Below are 22,345 nucleotides of genomic sequence, written 5' to 3'. Positions count from 1 at the left end.
AAAGGATCATAAGAGACTACTATCAACAATTATATGCCAATAAAATGGACAACGTGGAAGAAATGGACAAATTCTTACAAAAGTACAACTTTCCAAAACTCGACCAGGAAGAAATAGAAAATATTAACAGACCCATCACAAGCACATAAATTGAAACTGTAATCAAAAATCTTCCGGCAAAAAAAAGCCCAGGTCCAGAGGGCTTCACAGCTGAATTCTACGAAAAATTTAGAGAAGAGCTAACACCTATCCTTCTCAAACTCTTCCAGAAAACTGCAGAGGAAGGTAAACTTCCAAACTCACTCTATGAGGCCACCATCACCATAATATCAAAACCTGACAAAGATCCCACAAAAAAAGAAAACTACAGGCCAATATCACTGATGAACATAGATGCAAAAATCCTTAACAAAATTCTAGCAATCAGAATCCAACAACACATTAAAAAGATCATACACCATGACCAAGTGGGCTTTATCCCAGGGATGCAAGAATTCTTCAATATCTGCAAATCAATCACTGAAAATTGAAAAACAAAAACCATATGATTATCTCAATAGATGCAGAGAAGCCTTTGACGAAATTCAACATCCATTTATGATAAAAACTCTCCAGAAAGCAGGAATAGAAGGAACATGCCTCAACATAATAAAAGCTATATATGACAAACCCACAGCAAACATTATCCTCAATGGTGAAAAATTAAAACCGTTTCCTCTAAAGTCAGGAAGAAGACAAGGGTGCCCACTTTCAGCATTACTATTCAACATAGTTTTGGAAGTTTTGGCCACAGCAATCAGAGCAGAAAAAGAAATAAAAGGAATCCAAATTGGAAAAAAAAGAAGTAAAACCCTCACTATTTGCAGATGACATGATCCTCTACATAGAAAACCCTAAAGACTCCACCAGAAAATTACTAGAACTGATCAATGATTATAGTAAAGTCGCAGGATATAAAATCAACACACAGAAATCCCTTGCATTCCTATACACTAATAATGAGAAAACAGAAAGAGAAATTAAGGAAACAATTCCATTCACCATTGCAACGGAAAGAATAAAATACTTAGGAATATATCTACCTAAAGAAACTAAAGGCCTATATATAGAAAACTATAAAACACTGGTGAAAGAAATCAAAGAGGACACTAATAGATGGAGAAATATACCATGTTCATGGATTGGAAGAATCAATATAGTGAAAATGAATATACTACCCAAAGCAATTTATAGATTCAATGCAATCCCTATCAAGCTACTGACGGTATTCTTCACAGGGCTAGAGCAAATAATTTCACAATTTGTATGGAAATACAAAAAACCTCGAATAGCCAAAGCTATCTTGAGAAAGAAGAAAGGAACTGGAGGAATCAACCTACCTGACTTCAGGCTCTATTACAAAGCCACAGTTATCAAGCCAGTATGTTACTGGCACAAAGATAGAAATATAGATCAATGGAACAAAATAGAAAGCCCAGAGATAAATCCACGCACATATGGACACCTTATCTTTGACAAAGGAGGCAAGAATATACAATGGATTAAAGACAATCTCTTTAACAGGTGGTGCTGGGAAAACTGGTCAACCACTTGTAAAAGAATGAAACTAGAACACTTTCTAACACCATACAGAAAAATAAACTCAAATTGGATTAAAGATCTTAATGTAAGACCAGAAACTATAAAACTCCTACAGGAGAACATAGGCAAAACACTCTCTGACATACATCACAGCAGGATCCTCTATGACCCACCTCCCAGAATATTGGAAATAAAAGCAAAAATAAACAAATGGGACCTAATTAAACTGAAAAGCTTCTGCATAACAAAGGAAACTATTAGAAAGGTGAAAAGGCAGCCTTCAGAATGGGAGAAAATAATAGCAAATGAAGCAACAGACAAACAACTAATCTCAAAAATATACAAGCAACTCCTACAGCTCAACTCCAGAAAAATAAATGACCCAATCAAAAAATGGGCCAAAGAACTAAATAGACATTTCCCCAAAGAAGACATACAGATGGCTCACAAACACATGAAAAGATGCTCCACATCACTCATTATCAGAGAAATGCAAATCAAAACCACTGTGAGGTATCATTTCACACCAGTCAGAATGGCTGCGATCCAAAAGTCTACAAGCAATAAATGCTGGAGAGGGTGTGGAGAAAAGGGAACCCTCTTACACTGTTGGTGGGAATGCAAACTAGTACAGCCACTATGGAGAACAGTCTGGAGATTCCTTTAAAAACTGGAAATAGAACTGCCTTATGATCCAGCAATCCCACTGCTGGGCATACACACTGAGGAAACCAGAAGGGAAAGAGACACGTGTACCCCAATGTTCATCCCAGCACTGTTTATAATAGCCAGGACATGGAAGCAACCTAGATGTCCATCAGCAGATGAATGAATAAGAAAGCTGTGGTACATATACACAACGGAGTTTTACTCAGCTATTAAAAAGAATACATTTGAATCAGTTCTACTGAGATGGATGAAACTGGAGCCTATTATACAGAGTGAAGTAAGCCAGAAGGAAAAACACCAATACAGTATACTAACGCATATGTATGGAATTTAGAAAGATGGTAACAATAACCCTGTGTATGAGACAGCAAAAGAGACACTGATGTATTGATCAGTCTTATGGACTCTGTGGGAGAGGGAGAGGGTGGGATGATTTGGGAGAATGGCATTGAAACATGTATAATATCATGTATGAAACGAGTCGCCAGTCCAGGTTCAATGCATGATACTGGATGCTTGGGTCTGGTGCACTGGGACAACCCAGAGGGAGGGTATGGGGAGGGAGGAGGGAGGAGGGTTTAGGATGGGGAGCAGGTGTATACCTGTGGCAGATTCATTTCGATGTTTGGCAAAACTAATACAATATTGTAAAGTTTAAAAATAAAATAAAATTTTAAAAAATTATGACCTCATTGAAATCTAATGACGTTATTAAACTGTCAGAATTTAGCATACCTTTAGTTACTGAGGAGGACTAAGAATTATAGTGATCCTCCTGCCTTTGAAAAACAAATAGACTCCATGCTATTTCATATGTACCAGAGACTGAAAAATCACTCTTAAGGTAGAACACTGAAATTTAATCTAAAACTTGACCCTCCTCCAATGTTTCATCTTTTATTTGTTCTGCCCTTCATAGTAAATGTGAGACTGAGGAATTTACCATAATTGCATATGTTAATTTTCTTGGAATATAATTGCTTTACAATGTTGTCTTAGTTTCTGCTGCACAGTGAAGTGAATCAGCTATATGTATACATATAATTCCTCTCTCTTGAGTCTCCCTTCACCCTACCCATCCCACTCATTTAGGTCATCACAGAGCATCAAACTGAGTTTCCTGTCTTTTACAGTGTGTTCCCACTAGCTAGCTTGCTATTTTACACATGGTGGTGCATATATGTCAATCCTAATCCCCCAATTTGTTTCACCTTCACTTTCCTCCACTGTGTCCACATGTCCATTCTCTATGTCTGTGTCTCTATTTCTGCCTTGGAAATATATTCATCTGTACCATGTTTCTAGATTTCTCATATATAATTATTAATATGCAATATTTTCTTTTCTCTTTTCCTACATTTCATTTTGTTTGACAGACCCTAGGTCTATCCACATCTCTACAAATGACCCTATTCTGTCATTTTTATGGCTGAATAATATTCCATTGTGTATATGTACCACATCTTCTTTATCCACTCACCTGTCATTGCGTGTTTAGGCTGTTTCCATGTCCTGGCTATTGTAAATAATATTGCAATAAATACTGGGGTACATGTGTCTTTTTGAATTCTGGTTCTCTGAGGGTATATGCCCAGGAGTGGGCTTGTTGGTTCATATTGTACTTCTATGGTTAGTTTCTTTAAGGAATATTCATACTGTTCTCTACAGTGGCTGTATCAGCTTACATTCCCTCTAACCATGAAAGAAGGTACCCTTTTCTCCATATTCCCTCCAACATTTATTGTTTGTAAATGTTTTTTGATAATGGCCGTTCTGACCATTGTGAGGTGAAACCTCATTGTTTTGATTTTCATTTCTCTAGTAATTATTGATATTGAACATCTTTTCATGTGTCTCTTGACCATCTGTATGTTTTTTTTTTTAATTTTATTTTTTAACTTTACAATATTGTATTGGTTTTGCCATATATCAACATGAATCCACCACAGGTATACACGTGTTCCCCATCCTGAACCCTCCTCCTTCCTCCCTCCATGTACCATCCCTCTGGCTCAACCCAGTGCACAAGCCCCAAGCATCCAGTATCGTGCATCGAACCTGGACTGGCGACTCGTTTCGTGTATGATATTATACATGTTTCAATGCCATTCTCCCAAATCATCCCACCCTCTCCCTCTCCCACAGAGTCCAAAAGATTGTTCTATACATCAGTGTCTCTTTTGCTGTCTCATATACAGGGTTTTTGTTACTATTTTCTAAATTCCATATATATGCGTTAGTATACTGTATTGGTGTTTTTCTTTCTGGCCTACTTCACTCTGTATAATAGGCTCCAGTTTCATCCACCTCATTAGAGCTGATTAAAATGTATTCTTTTTAATGGCTGAGTAATACTCCGTTGTGTATATGTACCACAGCTTTCTTATCCATTCATCTGCTGATGGACATCTAGGTTGCTTCCATGTCCTGGCTATTGTAAACAGTGCTGCGGTGAACATTGGGGTACACGTGTCTCTTTCAATTCTGGTTTCCTCATCTGTATGTTTTCTTTAGAGAGATGTCTCTTTGGGTTTTCTGCCCATTTTTTGATGGTTGTTTGCATTTTGATATTGAGCTCCATGAGCTGTTTGTATATTTTGGAGATTAATCCTTTGTCTGTTGTTCCATTTGCAAATGCTTTCTCCCAGTCTAAATGTTATCTTCCCATCTTGCTTATGGTTTCCTTTCCTGTACAAGTGCTTTTGAGTTTAATTAGGATCTCTTCGCTTTTTTTTTTTTTTTTTTCCATTAAGCTAGGAAGTGGGTCAAATATCTTGCTTATGTCAAAGAGTATTTCTCCTATGTGTTCTTCTAACAATTGTATAGTGTCCAGGCTTACATATAGTTGTTTAGTCCATTTTGATTTTATTTTTGTGTATGATATAGTAGACCAGCTTTTCCAACACCATTACTGAAGAGACTGTCTCTTTTCATTGTATATTCATGCCTCGTTTGTCATACATTAGGTGCTCGTAGGTATGTGGACTTATTTCTGAGCTTCTATCCTGTCATTTGTCTATATTTTTATTTTTGTGCCAGTAAAATTCTGTCTTGATTACTCTAGCTTTGCAGTATAGTTTGAAGTCATGGAATCTCATACCTCAGCTCTGTATTTCTTTCACAAGATTACTTTGGATATTCGGGGTATTTTTTGTTTCCATCAGTCAGTTCGGTTCATTTCAGTAGCTCAGTCATGTCTGACTCTTTGAAACCCTATGGACTGTGTTTCCATACAAATTGTAAAAATTTTTGTTCTAATTCTATGAAGAATGCTACTGGTAATTTGATAGGGATGGCATTGAATCTATAGATTGATTTGAATAGTATATTCATTTCACAATATTTATTCTTTCAATCCGAGAATATAGTATATTTATCCATCTGTATCATCTTAAGTTTCTTTCATTTCAGTGTTTTATAGTTGTCTGAGTACACATCTTTTGCTTCATTAGGTAGGTTAATTCTTAGGCATTTTATTCTTTATTTTGCAGTGGTAAATGGGGTTTTCTCCTTTTTTTTTTTTTTCTTCTGATCTTTCAATGTTAATGTATAGGAATTCAGGGGATTTCTGTGCATTAGTTTTATATCTTTCAACTTTACCAAATTTGTTGATTAGCTCCCCTAGTTTTCTGTAATATTATGTCATCTGCAAACAGATAGTTTTACTTCTTCTCCAATTTATATTCTTTTTTTATCTTCCCAGATTGCTATGGCCAGGACTTCATAAACTATGTTGAATAATAGTGGTAAGAGTGGACATCTTTGCCTTGTTCATGGTTTTAGGGGAATGCTTTAACCACTGAGAATGGTATTTGCTCTATATTTGTCATAGATGCTCTTTATTATCTTGAGTTAGGTTCCTTCTATGGCCACTTTCTAAAGAGTTTTTACCAGAAGTAGCTGTTGAATTTTGTCAAAAAATTTTTTCAACTTCTATTGAGATGATTCAGTCACCTCAGTCACTCAGTTGTGTCCAATTCTTTGTGACCCCATGGACGGCAGCACACCAGGCTTCCCTGTCCATCACCAACTCATGGAGCTTACTTAAACTCATGTCCACTAAGCTGGTGATGCCATCCAACCATCTCATCCTTTGTCATCCCCTTCTTCTCTTGACTTCAATCATTCCCAGGATAAGGGTCTTTTCTAATGAGTCAGTCCTTCATATCTGGTGGCCAAAGTATTGGAGCTTCAACTTCCGCATCAGTCCTCTCAATGAATATTCAGGATTGATTTCCTTTAGGATTGACTAGGTGGATCTCCTTGCAGTCCAAGAGAGTCTCAAGAGTCTTCTCCAACACCACAGTTCAAAAGCATCAATTCTTCAGCACTCAGCTTTCTTTATGGTCCAACTCTCACATCCATACATGACTACTGGAAAAACCATAGCTTTGACTAGGTGGACCTTTGTCAGCAGGGTAATGTCTCTGCTTTCAAATATACTAAATTTTTATTCTTTAATTTGTTAATATGGGGTATCACCTGGCTAGATAAGTTCCTTTAGCATTTGTTGTAAAGCTAGTTTGCTGTTGCAGAATTCTCTTAGCTTTTGCTTGTCAGTAAAGCTTTTGATTTCTATGTCAAATCTGAGATCCTTGCTGGGCAAAGTAATGTTGGTTGTAGAATTTTCTCTTTCATCACTTTAAATAGATCCTATCACTCCCTGCTGGCCTGCAGAGTTTTGGCTGAAAAATCAGCTGATAGCCTTATTTGGGTTTCTTGAACACTGTTTTTTGCTTTTCCCTTTCAGTTTTAATATTTTTTTTCTTTTCATTTGCTTTTTAATACTTTGATTAATATTCTTTTGGTGTGTTTCTCCTACACTTTATCCTGTGTGGGAGGAACTGTCAGAGCTTCCTAGACTTGAGTGGCCATTTCCTTTCCCACATTAAAGAAGTTTTGAAGAATAATCTTTTCAAATATCTTGTCAGGCTCTTTCTTTTTTCCTTCTTCTTTCTGAGACCCCTAAAATTTGAATGTTAGTGTGTTTCATGTTGTCTCAGAGTTCTCTGAGATTGTCTTCAATTTTTTCATTTTGTGTTTGGTCGGCTCCTCAGTAGTCATTTCCACCATTCTATCTTCCAGCTCAATTACTCATTTTTTAAGCCTCAGTTATTCTGATATTGATTCCTTCCAATGTACTTTTCATCTCAGTTATTGTGCCATTCATCTCCACATGTTTTCCTTAGTCCTTCTATGTTTTTATTGAGCATTTCTTGTATTTTCTCAATCTTTGTTTGGACTCTATTTTTTGTGATTTTAGATCATCTTTACTGTCATTATGTTAAACTCATTTCTCACGTAGTTTAAAAAATATAAGAATATATTTTCTCTTCATATATTTGGTTTTGTAGGTTTTTATCTTGCTCATTTGTCTGTAACATATTTTTTTCTTGCCTCTTTTTGTTGTTTTCTTTCTTTGGATGGGACTGTGTTCCCGTCTTACTGATTATTTGGCCCAAGGTTTCCAGCTCTGGGGTTTGCAAAGAGTTGGGTAGAGCCAGGTCTTGGTGTTGAAATGTGGACCTCTGGGAGACCTCACTGGAGTTAATATTCTCCAGTCACTCAGAGGTTCCTCTCATCTGCTTGGGTGTTGATATCCCCACCACTGCCAGCTAGGTTTCCTAAGGTGGGGAGATGCAGACTCTGCATTGTCCTTGGCTCTACATCAATAAGTTAATTATTTTTTGCTATTATTGTCACTGTATGTCTTATCTAATAAACTTTATGTGTGGATGAGGTGTGTATTTTGTATATAGCTGTACCCATCAGTTCAGTTCAGTTTAGTCACTCAGTCGTGTCCGACTCCTTGCCACCACATGAATCACAGCATTCTAGGCCTCCCTGTCCATCACCAACTCCCAGAGTTCACTCAAACTCATGTCCATCAAGATGGTGATGCCATCCAGCCATCTCATCCTCTGTCATTCCCTTCTCCTCCTGTCCCCAATCCCTCCTAGCATCAGAGTCTTTTCCAATGAGTCAACTCTTCGCATGAGATGCCCAAAGAATTGGAGTTTCAGCTTCAGCATCAGTCCTTCAAAAGAACACCCAGGACTGATCTCCTTTAGAATGCACTGGTTGGATCTCCTTGCAGTCCAAAGGACTCTCAAGAGTCTTCCCCAACACTACAGTTCAAAAGCATCAATTCTTTGGTGCTCAGCTTTCTTCACAGTCCAACTCTCACATCCATACATGACCACTGGCAAAACCATAGCCTTGACTAGATGGACCTTTGTTGGCAAAGTAATGTCCCTGTTTTTGATTATGCTATCCAGGTTGGTCATAACTTTCCTTCCATGGATGGAATCACCATCTGCAGTGATTTTGGACCCCAAGAAAATAAAGTCTGACACTGTTTCTACTGTTTCCCCATCTATTTCCCATGAAGTGATGGGAACAGATGCCATGATCTTGGTTTTCTGAATGTTGAGCTTTAAGCCAACCTTTTCACTCTCCTCTTTCACTTTCATCAAGAGGCTTTTTAGTTCCTCTTCACTTTCTGCCATAAGGGTGATGTTATCTGCATATCTGAGAATATTGATATTTCTTCCAGCAATCTTGATTCCAGCTTGTGCTTCTTCCAGCCCAGCGTTTCTCATGATGTACTCTGCATATAAGTTAAATAAGCAGTGACAATGTACAGCCTTGACGTACTCCTTTTCCTATTTGTCACCAGTCTGTTGTTCCATGTCCCGTTCTAACTGTTGCTTCCTGACCTGCATATAGGTTTCTCAAGAGGCAGGTCAGGTGGTCAAATTTGGCCTTGGAATATGGAATGAGGCAGGGCAAAGGCTAATAGAGTTTTGCCAAGAGAATGCACTGGTCATAGCAAACACCCTCTTCCAACAACACAAGAGAAGACTCTACACATGGACGTCACCAGATGGTCAACACCGAAATCAGATTGATTGTATTCTTTGCAGCCAAAGATGGAGAAGCTCTATACAGTCAGCAAAAAACAAGACAGGGAACTGACTGTGGCTCAGATAATGAACTCCTTATTTCCAAATTCAGACTTAAATTGAAGAAAATAGGGAAAACCACTAGACCATTCAGGTATGACCTAAATCAAGTCCCTTATGATTATACAGTGGAAGTGAGAAATAGATTTAAGAGACTAGATCTGATAGATAGAGTGCCTGATAAACTATGGATGGAGGTTTGTGACAATGTACAGCAGACAGGGATCAAGACCATCCCTGTGGAAAAGAAATGCAAAAAAGCAAAATAGCTATTTATGGAGGCCTTACAAATAGCTGTGAAAAGAAGAGAAGTGAAAAGCAAAGGAAAACAGGAAAGATATAAGCATCTGAATGCAGAGTTCCAAAGAATAGCAGGGAGAGATAAGAAAGCCTTCCTCAGCGATCAATGCAAAGAAATAGAGGAAAACAACAGAATGGGAAAGATTAGAGATGACTTCAAGAAAATTAGAGATACTAAGGGAACATTTCATGCAAAGATGGGCTCGATAAAACTGTACCCTTAGCAGCAGTTATAATGTTTGTATCATTTGAAAACATCACTATATATTTATTGACTAGATGAATGACTTTTGAAATACATAAATAATTTGAAATTTGCGTGTTTCAGGTATACTAACTTGCCCCTCTAAACGATCAAACCCACAGAAGCAATGGGACATGAAAATGTCACAGAATTTATCCTCCTGGGGCTTTTTATCGATGAGAATGGGGAACTTGCCTGCTTCATGCTGTTTTTACTTTGCTATATTGTGATTCTCTCAGGGAATCTGCTCATTCTTCTCACCATCAGGGGCAGCCACCTCAGTGAACAGCCCATGCACTTTTTCCTCAGCTATTCAACCTTGATGGGTGCCTGCTTCACCTCCACTGTGGCACCTACATTGATAACTGACTTGCTGGTCCAGCAGAAGACCATTTCCTACAACAGCTGCGCTGCCCAGATGTTTTATGCCCACTTCTTTGGAGCCACTGAGATCTTCATCTTGGTGGCCATGGCCTATGACTGTTATGTCGCTATCTGCAGACCTCTTCACTACATGGTCATCATGAACAGACAGGTGTACTATGTCCTTGTAATGGCTTCTGCTATGGGAGCCTTTAGCCATTCAATCATGAAAGTATTAATTATTACTGGGCTTCCTTTCTGTGTTCCCAATCAAATAGACCACTATTTCTGTGATGTATTCCCTTTGCTGAATCTTGCCTGCACGGACACTAGACTGTTGGTGATTGCAATCATTACCACCACAGGGGTGTTTTCCATTTTGACCTTTGTTGCCTTGGTGATTTCTTACATCATTATCCTGTCCACCCTGAGGACTCGCTCATCAAGGGCCACTGCAAAGCCCTCTCCACCTGTGGTTCACACATCACTATGGTCTTCATGTTCTTCTTGTCCCTCATTTTCACCTATGCCCCCACAGCTGATTATGTCAGGAACCACAAGGTCTTTGCTCTGTTTTACACCATTATTGCCCCCATGTTCAACCCTTTCATCTACACCCTCAGAAACACAGACATGAAGAATGCCATGAGGAAAGTGTGAGGCCAAGATAAACTCTATACAGGAAAATGAGCACCTGGCTGTCCTGCCCTTTGTCAGATCTAGTTTTATCCACACAATCGTTAATGTTGACAAGTACAACAAATACAGAAGTATCGTGTCCTGTCATTCAAAGCTGCAACCCTGAAGAGTGAAGCCCCCCTCAGCCACTTTCCCTCTGTCACCTGACAGAGACTGTCTACAAGGGGAGTGGATCAGATGCCCTTCAGGTCCTTTCAAGCTCTGACATTCTGGAACATTCTGTCCTTTGTATTCCCTGACATGAGGACTGCATTTCAGCACTTTTTTTCAGGGAAAGTTGTGAAGACTGCATGGTTGGCTTTTCTGACCTCTTTCAGGAAATAGATAATCTTGAGTGAAATAGATAATCTCTCACAGAGCTTTCTTAAAACACTTCCTTTTCCTTTTTAATTTTTTTTTTAAGTTTCCACTGCAATAATTTCAAAAAAGCAATGCCAAAAGTTTTACAAGTGTTATATACTTTAATTTTTTTAACATTAACAAATCTTGCATCTAAAACAATATATTGGATATAATTATTCTACTTACACTACACTTGCAGAAATTGTAATTAAAACTTAGTACCTTATTGTAGGTAATTAAAAGTCTTGAAAAATGAGCAATTCTTTTCGTTTTTATAAATGCAATTCTGTGACCATATTTATCACTTTATTTAAACAATCATGAGTATATAAAATTGATGTTCTTTGTAAATGTGCAACATGGAATATTTCCCATTCTGTGAAATGTCATGAGCTTAAGAAGGCATATAGCTGAAGAAATGGATGCTCCTGGGATGAATTTTGTTAATCCTCACTCTCATCATGTTAATAGTGTATTTTGATGGTGTCTTCCATTAGTCAAACTAGGTAAATCTGTCTCATTTTTCTCTCAGACAGGTTTTCATTCTACAGAGAAATAAAGGTGATTAGACTAAGAAACAGGCATAGCCAGTTGACAACTGGGGCATAAACTAAAATCTCTTTTGGCACATTCAGGTGTTTCCTTAATTTAGATATTTAAGATTTGAACCTGAGGAGCCTGTCTGGGGTGGATCAGATGGTAAAGAATCTGCTTGCAATGCAGGATACCAGTGTTTGATCCCTGAGTTGGGAAGATCCCCTGGAGAAGGGCATGTAAATCCACTACAGTATTCTTGCATGCAGAATTCCATGGACAGAGGAGCCAGGTGGGCTACAGTCCATGGGGTCGCCAAGAGTTGGACACAACTAAGTGACTAAGACACACACATACAGTCTGACAGTAAACCAGGAATCTTAGCCATCAAACCAGCTAGGGCTAGAGGCTAAAAGATGTTTTTCCCTGTATCTCTGTCCCCAGTGAAAAATTCCTTTATCATGGAGACAGAAACTGTAAATGAAGATACAAAGTTTATTATTAGAGATGTAGCACAGCAAGAAGTGGGAGAGTACATAGAGAAACTGCTTGCTAAGACAGAAACAAGGCCGAGACACACTCAGAGAGAAAGAGTGAGGGCGTCCCTCTGAGTTAGGGGGGTCCCTCTGAGTGAGGGGGAGTGTGGTAAGGAGGCGTTTAAGTCCTTTATATAGGTCAGTTCTTTCAGTTTTATCTACATTTAGCCAATTATCTGATTTCTTTTTCCACACTTGACCTATCCTGGGGCCTTCCCTGGATGAGCAAACACCCCCTCCCCCCTGTCAAGAAGGATCTCGGAGTGAAGGCTTCTGGGAAGGATAAGACTCATTATAGCCTGCTATTACCACTTGGCTTTTGACACAGATGAAGCCTTCCTGCACATGTGTAATGTCTCCTTTTTCTCAAGAAGAAGAGGAGGGAAGTCCCTTAATCCTTTACTCAACAATGTTTTGCCCCTCTTTGTCCTTGCCTTGACTATTTATTTGACTTTTGTCATGACTATTATCTTAAGATGCTTACAAGAGACAAACATTGGCTATTTACCCTGTGTATGTTGTTACTTTCATTTTCCAGGGCAAACAGGAAGCTGTAAATGCCTTAACTGGAGCCCACCTATCCACTGTCTCAGAAAATGCCAAAAGATTTATATATTCAGCCTGAAGCCCACTTTGCAGCCCATGAAATGTAAACAGGAGACCAGCTGTAAACATCTAAATTGGAGCCCGTCTGTCTCCTACATCAATATGTTTTGTTTCTAGGTCTTTGAGAGTATTGAATCTGTCAGTTTGTACCTTCTTCAGGACTTCAGAGCTTCAATATAAATAACTCTCAATAGTCAAGTCTTTGATGCAGAAACATAAAGGAAAGAATATCGCGGAGAAATTTATTCATGAACTGCTGCTGCTCCTGCTAAGTCGCTTCAGTCGTGTCCGACTCTGTGTGACCCCAGAGATGGCAGCCCACCAGGCTTCTCTGTCCCTGGGATTCTCCAGGCAAGAACACTGGAGCGGGCTGCCATTTCCTTCTCCAAAGCATGAGAGTGAAAAGTGAAAGTGAAGTCACCCAGTCGTGTCCGACTCTTAGCGACCCCATGGGCTGCAGCCCACCAGGCTCCTCCGTCCATGGGATTTTCCAAGCAAGAGTACTGGAGTGGGGTGCCACTACCCTCTCCATACATGAACCACATTAATTGCTGGGGACCAGCCCCGGCTGATCCAGGGTATTCGAAGGAGAGACGGCGTAGGCGAAGATCAGGAAACAATTGCTTAATTAAACGTTAATTAAGGATATAAAGAGTAATAGAATGAGGATAGTTCAGTGAGGAAATTCAGTGGAGAAAAGAGGCTGAATAATTCAGCCAGAAGGTAAAAGAAAGAACGACATGGTGAGACCAAGTTTCAGTGAATAAGGCCCGCACTTTATTTTTCAAAGGAGTTTTTATACCTTAAGTTATAATGGGGGATAATGGGGGAAGGGGTAGAGTCTTGCAGCAAGCCAGGCTTTCTTCCTGCAAACTTATCATATGCAAACGCTTAGGTGATTTGCATCATCTTCTGGCCCGGAGGCCTGTTAACATTTTAAGACCTTTTCTTCAGAAAACTTATTTTTCTCTAAAGGTGGTTGGTCAGGAGCCACCCTCCAAAAAAGCATTAGATAAAGTTGCATTCCTACAGAGCAAAGGTGTGGTGGGCTATAACAAGAAAAAGAATTAACTCAAGGGTCCCAGGTTACAAACATTAAAGCTACTACTTACACCAATTATATTAATCAATACACTGCCAGGGACACAGCAGGTAAGGGATATGGAGACTTAGCAGCAAACATTGGCCCAACAAGTGAAAATTCCTTCACCAATACAATTTCTAATCAATCTTTTAACTACTCAAAAGAATCTGTGTTTAGACAGTTTAGAACATCTCCTGCCTCTCACAGTTGGGAGGCTCTGAACAGTCACATGTGGCCGGAAAAACCTATTCAGGCAGGCTAGAGGATTTCCAAAGGAGTTTGTAGGTTAAACACTGTCACACCCAGGAATTATTAACTGGAGCTGTAAGCTAACTTTTTCCAGAGAGGTAGTGGGGGACAGCCCCCCGTAAAGTCAGAGGTGTAGGTGAAAGCACAAAGCAGAAAGTAGGCAGACTTTGGTTTGGGGGCTAGATGCTCGAGAATTTCCAGGGGGACTCCTGAAGCTCGATCCCGCCTTTGCGTGTGCCGAGCCTCCTTCCTCATGACCTTTGTCATGGGCGAAGCTCCTCACTGGCTCCCAGCAGTGATAGAATTCCAGTTGAGCTATTCCATATCCTGAAAGATGATGCTGTGGAAAGTGCTGCACTCAATATGCAATATGCACTATGCACTCAATATGCAATATGCCGGCTCCCGGCAATTAATTTATTCCACAATTTTCTAAATTCAGTTCAAGTTTAGTTTCCTTTTAAATAGTAGAACAGATAGGAATATATACCCAATGTATATACCCAATATATACCCTTTGAAATTGATTGATTCAAAGACGCTTTTGTGCTTTAAGATCAAGTATCATCTAGTCCCAGTGTTTCCAAAGTTTTGATGTGCCACTACCTGTATAAAAACTACCAGAATGGCTTGCTGAAAATACAGATTTTTTTTATATACCCTCTAACATTGGTGGAGATGGTTGGCTGGCATCACCAACTTGATGGACATAAGTTTGAGCAAGATCTGGAAGTTGGTAATGGGCAGGGACTCCTAGCATGTGGCAGTCTTTGGGGTCGCAAAGAGACTGAGTGACTGAACTGAACTGAACTGAACACTGGTCTACTGAATCACAAATTATTAGAATAGATATTGTCATCTTTTCAAAAACATCTCAAGAGGATTAAGATGATCAGGCAAGTTTAGAGAGCACTGACCTAGTTACGATCTTAAAACTGAGCAAACACGCAGGTTCATAGAGGTCCAGTGAGTCTATGTCCAAACTGGGGCAATAACATGGATTCATGTAGTCAGAGGCAAGGGGTCTTATAACTTTTAACAATTATAACTTTGAATGTATTGCTGCCTTTTGATATTTATTGTCTTTAATTTTATGAGGGCTCCAATAGCTGATATCATTGTGTAAGGCACTGACAGTGTACAGTGCTTAATGTATCAATAATATGTGTGCCACACACACACATACACTCCAAAATCACAATCTCATGCCTACATATTGACAGTAATTTAAATAATTAGAATTGTGAAAAATGAAAATAAATGGTAGAGAGATAATCAGTGATGGGTTTATTGCTGTGGAAAAATAAAACTTAGGTAGGGTAAAGAGAAGAGGAATGCATTACTAGGGCAAGTATCAGTTTACCTAAGAAAGGTACGTTTATTTGTCCAGAATGACTTTCTCTAGAATCCACAGCTAGAAATCAGATTGTGCCAGTCAAGGAAGCAGTGATAAATGACTCACTGTTTTCAGTAAAGCTGCTTGGTTCAAACATTGGAGGAAATATGGTTTCCCACCATGCATTTCAGTAAATTACATTTACCCTCTTGATTAACACACAATCTTGTATTCATCACAGATGTCTTTGGTACTGTTCAGTTTCTTTAAGTGTTTCCTGTTAATCACTTTACATTAATAGTGATAGCTGACTACAGACTACAAGAGTCAGTTATCAGAAGCATATAAATGGGATGCTATAGTTAAAATAGGGTTATTAGGGGTAATATTTTTTTCCCAATGGACTTATTGTTTGAGTAAGGAAAATGAGTCCTAGAAAAAGAAAGCTTTTTCCCCAAACCAGAGGATAACAGGTCTTTTGCTTTCTAAGCCTATGTTTTATCTCTTTGACATTCTACCCACAACCCCTGCCATCCAAACTTTACAAGGTTTAGTTTTGCTGTTTTGAAGGATTTGTACCAGAATTCCTTAGCTCAGATTTTGGTCATTTTTCCTGAATGCTTTCATTCAAACAACATACACATATCAAATGTTCATTATGTAAGAACCATACATCTAAACAATAGAAAATAGCCTTAAGTATTAATACAATCACAGTGAACTCTCATTCTTTAAAGAAAATTGAAAAAAGAAAAAAAAAAAATGAAGAGGGGAAAGCCTGACCATGCTGAATTTCTGAGTTTGATAGGATTTCTTTGTTCTAGATATTTCAGAAAATTATGATTATGAAATACTAGAACAGATATAATCATAATGATAAATAATAACTGGCTTCCGTAGAATGTGTTATTCTCTCATTTGTTCCCATCAAGACACCCTGTGAGATCATTATTATTGTCTTCACTGTGCAGATGAGAAACTCTGAGATCATCCACCTTGGATTGTCACTTTTTACTATTTACTGTTAGCCTTCCAGAAAACCTTCCTGCCCCACAATTTCTTCATTGCATTTTTTACCTCTGCATTTCTCAGTGTATAAATCAGGGGGTTTAACATGGGGGTGATAATGGTATAAAACACAGCCACCATCTCATCTTCTGAAAAGGTAATATCAGGATGCATACATGAAAGTACAGGGACCAAAAAAGATGATGACTACAGTGATGTGGGAGCCACAGGTGGAGAGAGCTTTGTGCCTGCCTTCTGCTGACTGCTTTCTCAGGGACACCAGGATGATGGTATAGGAGATTAGCAAAGTAACAAAGCTCCCCAGAGCAATGGTACCACTGTTGGCTGTCACAACAACACCAACAACACATGTGTCTGTGCAGGTGATTGTTAGCACTGGGTGAACATCGCAAAAGTAGTGATCAATCTCATTGGGTCCACAAAAGGGTAGTTGAATTACCAGAGCCACTTGGATGATGGAGGGTAAGAACCCACCTATCCTAGTCCCCAGCAGCATTTTATTGCACCTGCCTCCATCAGTTCAGTTCAGTCACTCAGTCGTGTCTGTTTGCGACCCCATGAATTGCAGCACGCCAGGTCTCCCTGTCCATCACCAACTCCCAGAGTTCCCTCAAACTCATGTCCATCGAGTCAGTGATGCCATCCAGCCATCTCATCCTCTGTCATCCCCTTCTCCTTCTGCTCCCAATCCCTCCCAGCATCACAGTCTTTTCCAATGAGTCAACTCTTTACATGAGGTGGCCAAAGTACTGGAGTTTCAGCTTCAGTATCAGTCCTTCCAAAGAACACTCAGGACTGATCTCCTTCAGAATGGACTGTTTGGCTCTCCTTGCAGTCCAAGGGACTCTCAAGAGTCTTCTCCAACACCACAGTTCAAAGCATCAATTCTTCGGCACTCAGCTTTCTTCACAGTCCAACTCTCACATCCATACATGACCACAGGAAAAACCATAGCCTTGACTAGATGGACCTTTGTTAGCAAAGTAATGTCTCTGCTTTTGAATATTCTATCTAGGTTGGTCATAACTTTCCTTCAAGGAGTAAGCATCTTTTAATTTCATGGCTGCAATCACCATTTGCAGTGATTTTGGAGCCCCCCCAAATAAAGTCTGACAGTGTTTCCACTGTTTCCCCATCTATTTCCCATGAAGTGATGGGACCAGGTGCCATGATCTTAGGGGTTTACAAATAGGCACATAATGATCATAGGCCATTACAGTAAGGATGAAGATCTCAGTACAACCAAAGAAATGTACCCCAAAGAGTTGCAACATGCACCCCACGTAAGAGATCATTTTCCTTTTGGCTAACAGGTCCACAATCATCTTAGGAGCTGTGACCAAAGAGTAAGAAATATCCACAAAAGACAGGTAGTTGAGAAAGAAATACATAGGAGACTTGAAAAGGTTGCCCACACAAGCCATCAGTATGATGAGGAGGTTTCCCAGAAGAATGACCATGTAGAAGAAAGAAAACACCGTAAAACACATTTCTTTGACCTCTATGTTCTGAGAAAGACCCCAGGAAACAAGTGCAGTTACATTGCTTATTTTTTCCACGGAATGAGTTTAGCAAGTCAAGTTCTCAAGAGACAATTACATTACCTGAAAGAAAATAAAATAAAATTTACAAAGGCCAGCAACATTTATTTTTAACTCAAAATAACCAGAATCAATAAAAATGCAAAAATGGGTACTTACCACTGCTTAGCATGTATACCTAAAGAAATGTAAGTGCACATGTTCTACATATTTTAATCATCTTATGTCAAGATGATAGTCCTTTCATTAATTCAGATTTAGACACAAAGTCCAAAGAGATAAAGTAAATCCTCCAAGTCACACATCTAACCAACCCTCTCACTTCCCTCATGTTTCATAAAGATTCTTTCATCTGTTTCTAACAAATTGCTTCTTTCTAATCTGTCTAAGACACTCAACTGAAATTTGAAACAACTTTTGAGTTTGAGAATATGATAACATCTGTATCCTGAAAATGTTCATCTTACTTTTGACACACACGCACACACACACACACACACACACACACACACACACACACACCCATATTTTCCTGTCTGAATACTTCTATGAGTGTTTGGATAGTTGAGACTGGATGATGTTGCACGTTCTTCTTCTTAAGAAACTGTGATATTTGTATACATGAGTTTTTGTTCCCCTATTTGATATCAAACTCTCATAATAACGAGTGATGTGATATAGTAGAAAGGAAAGCAAAATTATGCAAATCTGATTCTGAGATATTGGGTCTGTACTTCTAGATAAATTGTAAAGCTTCATGGGGCTTCTGTTATCCCACTTGCAAAATGAGAAAGTTTTGATTTCACTATCATCTATAACATAAAGAGATATTTCTACTATGAAATTAAAAAACAACTCTTTCAGCTTGGAATAGCCATAAAAACCTGAAAAGGGGCAGAAACTAAAGAAAACAATGAAAGAAATGGAGGGAGTAGAGTTGCTTTACAGTGTTGTGTTCATTTCTGCTGTACAGCAAAGTGAATCAGACATACATATACACATTTCCCCTCTTTTGTGGATTCCCTTCCCATTTAGGCTACCACAGAGCACTGACTAGAGATCCTTGTGCTATACATGAGGATTATCATTGGTTATCAATTTTATTCATAGCAATATTCATATAGCAAGCCCAATCTCCCAATTCAACCTACTCTACATCCCCTGTTGGTATTCATACTTTGTTCTCTACATCCGTCACTCTATTTCTGCTTTGCAAATAAGTTCATCTATGCCATTAAAAGAGTAGGATGGGTAGATACATTGTGATAAAGTCACACAATGAAATACTATTTTCCAGTCATAATGAGCGAACTAGAGCTACTCAACATAATACATTTTCACAAAAATACATTGTAGAGTAAAAGAACCCACCTACACAAAAAGTTGCTCTGTATGACTGTTATATCAACCTTAAAGGGATCAAATTTAAAAGAAACTGTTGGAGGCACATCAAGATGTGTTTGATTTAAATGAGAGGAGGGAAATCTTACCTTCAAACTCAGTGTTTGATGATTCCCCAGGAACTGCATCAATAAATAAATAGATATGACTCATTGTTTAATCTTGCTAGTCCTTCATATTTACTTATAATGGATCACTCTCCAGTGGTGTAATGTCAGACACTCTAGTGAGGTCACTGCAGCATATGTACAAATAAGGGGCATGGGGAATACCTTTGATTAAAGCCTCTCTCAAGCTGTTCTTCAAGCCATGCTACAGATGTATTAATAAACGATTCCGTAAGTTCTGGTTTAGGATAGGATTACACAGTGTCTTAGGTAATCATCAGGAATTTCATAGACCTGAGGACACATCCCTTAAAGATCTGTTAATTCCAACTGAACTCTGTGCTCTAAGGTATATTTTGTAGCAATGTTGTTCCTGATCTGTATATTAGACTTGATGGCATAGTCATTCCAGGTGTATCTTCTTTTTTACAGTAGAAATAATGATAAAAACTGTAATAGATACAATGACAAACCAATTCAGACTCAAACACATCCCTTAAAATTTTCTCACTTTGTAAGAAGGAAAGCAGAAGCCCCATGAAGCTTAGCAATTTATCTAGAGGTACAGCACCATTATCTTAAAACCAGATTTGCATAATTTTGATTTTCTTTCTCCTACACCACATCTCTCAATATGAGAGTTTGATATCTCTAGGGTGTCCAAAAATTCATGTACACTCTCACTCTCCTTTTGATTTTCCTCTGGAATTAAACAAAACATTTTATTCTCTACTCAGAGTCCTTTAGTTTAAGAGACCTCAAATCATAGCAGTTTTTGACAACTGTGAATAATGTGACTTGGTTATCATTTAAAGGAAATCAGTCATTTAAAATCAAGCCTGGATATTGTATCTCCATTGTCCATCCTGTAAGGTCCAGGAGGAAAGCTTCATTCTCCCAGAATTAAGATCTACCTCAAAGAATTTCTTCCTCCGCATTCTGAACATTTCAAACATACTAACACCTCATTTTCTTTTGAAAGTCAAGCATTTTTTTTACTCATATGTCATTAGTATACATCTCATAGTCTGGTTGGCATGTATTTCATCATTTTATCATCATCTGAAAAATTTTATTCTCCCCCTATTTCTAAGAACATTGTCTTGCAATTATATTACAAGTATTCAAAATATAGAAATTTGATAAAATTTTCTCTTTTTCATAAACCTTCAATGTTGGTTTTAGAACTGAAAAATCTCACCAGTATTGTCCAGAGCTTCGTTTTTGCTTTGTTTTTCTATCACTCCTGAGATAATTTGGATGCAGCTATTCAAAACAAAGTTAGGAGTAATGCCTTAAAGATTGTTTTGTGAATAATTGGTTTCAGAGAATCCCTGAGTCCAGAAACTCAAAACTTGGTAGAATTTTGTTGTTCCTGATCTGTCTCTCATCAACTGAAATCTGCCATTTTGCAGTACTGTTGGCAACAAATGCTATTTTCTCTACTTATTATATGGTCATTTTAAAGAGAATGATAAAAAATATTAATGACCCTGAGGAAAACCTTTCTCCAAAAGTAGTGTCCTCTATAATCAGGACCACTTCAGAGAACAGTGAGGTTTAATTTCCAGATTTTTTTTCAGTTTGCTAAAAAAAAAAAAAAAAGAAAGAAAAAGCAAAGAAAGAAATGTTGAAAAACTTTTAACTTATTTAAGTTAAAAACCAACACAACATTGTAAAGCAACTATACTACAATAAAAATAATTTAAAAACAATTAATTTGTGCATTTAGAACAATAACACTATTCCAAAGCATTTCAGTAAACATAGATATAAGATTATTTTATGGAGGTTTATCTTGTTCAGTGGAATAATGTGTATGTATGCATATATATATACATATATGTAATATGGTTTACTTGATATTTCATATAAATATATTTATTAAAATATATATTTATGAAGGTACTTCTCTGTTTAATTTTAATTGTCTTGCTTTTAAAACTTCCATTTGATTGGAAAATAGTATATTCAATAATATTAGCACCATTTTTTCTTTTTCATTATAGTTTCTGGTGATTTCTGGAGAAACTGCTGGGAACAAATTCACTTCCAACCTATGCTTGGAATAATCACAGTGCAGGCTTTCATTCTTTTACCTTTTGATTGGAAACTGTTATGGTTGACTCTTGACCACTGATATTCTTTCTTATTCCTCTTGTACTTCTATTCCATTCTTTCTTTACCTTTTTTCTTCTTCCTACTTTCATCTTACCTCCTTCTTCATTCATAATAAAATGTGAAAAAACAACTAGTTCATACTTTTAGGGAAAACTTATAAGCTGCCCATTGCAGGTGATTTCTTTATCTCACTGAAGCTTTTAATGGACACCATGGATTCATTTTCCAAGCAATTTGTAAACTGGACAGGGAAAGATGTGCATATTCATCAAGTTTTCTTTCCCATGAGCCAAAGTCCACAGCACAGTGGGCCATTTTCTCTGCAATTCCTGGCCATGTACTCTTCCTATAGTTGTAGCAGATAACAGTCCTGAGAGCACCAGAGGCATTCATAGTAGCAGAAGGGAGTTTGATGGGAAACTTTTGAGCATATTTAAGATCCACTCATGTCAAGGCAATGGCAACCCACTCCAGTACTCTTGCCTGGAAACTCCCATGGATGGAGGAGCCTGGTAGGCTGCAGTCCATGGGGTCCCTAAGGGTTGGACATGACTGAACGACTTCACTTTCACTTTTCACTTTCATGCATTGGAGAAGGAAATGGCAACCCACTCCAGTGTTCTTGCCTGGAGACTCCC

The 22,345-nt window shown here is 38.3% G+C and overlaps 2 pseudogenes; one reads left to right on the top strand and one right to left on the bottom strand.

Annotated features, from left to right (window-relative positions):
* Window positions 1-9,886: 9,886 nt before the first annotated feature.
* LOC102265432 (olfactory receptor 4P4-like) lies at window positions 9,887-10,812 on the top strand (annotated as a pseudogene).
* A 5,710-nt stretch (window positions 10,813-16,522) lies between these two features.
* LOC102265713 (olfactory receptor 4S2-like) lies at window positions 16,523-18,278 on the bottom strand (annotated as a pseudogene).
* Window positions 18,279-22,345: the final 4,067 nt, after the last annotated feature.

The sequence above is a fragment of the Bos mutus genome, unplaced genomic scaffold (assembly GCF_027580195.1).
Source record: "Bos mutus isolate GX-2022 unplaced genomic scaffold, NWIPB_WYAK_1.1 CTG232, whole genome shotgun sequence".
NCBI classification, from domain to species: domain Eukaryota; kingdom Metazoa; phylum Chordata; class Mammalia; order Artiodactyla; family Bovidae; genus Bos; species Bos mutus.
Note: the sequence above shows the minus strand (reverse complement) of the source record. Positions and strands in the feature narration are given on the sequence as shown.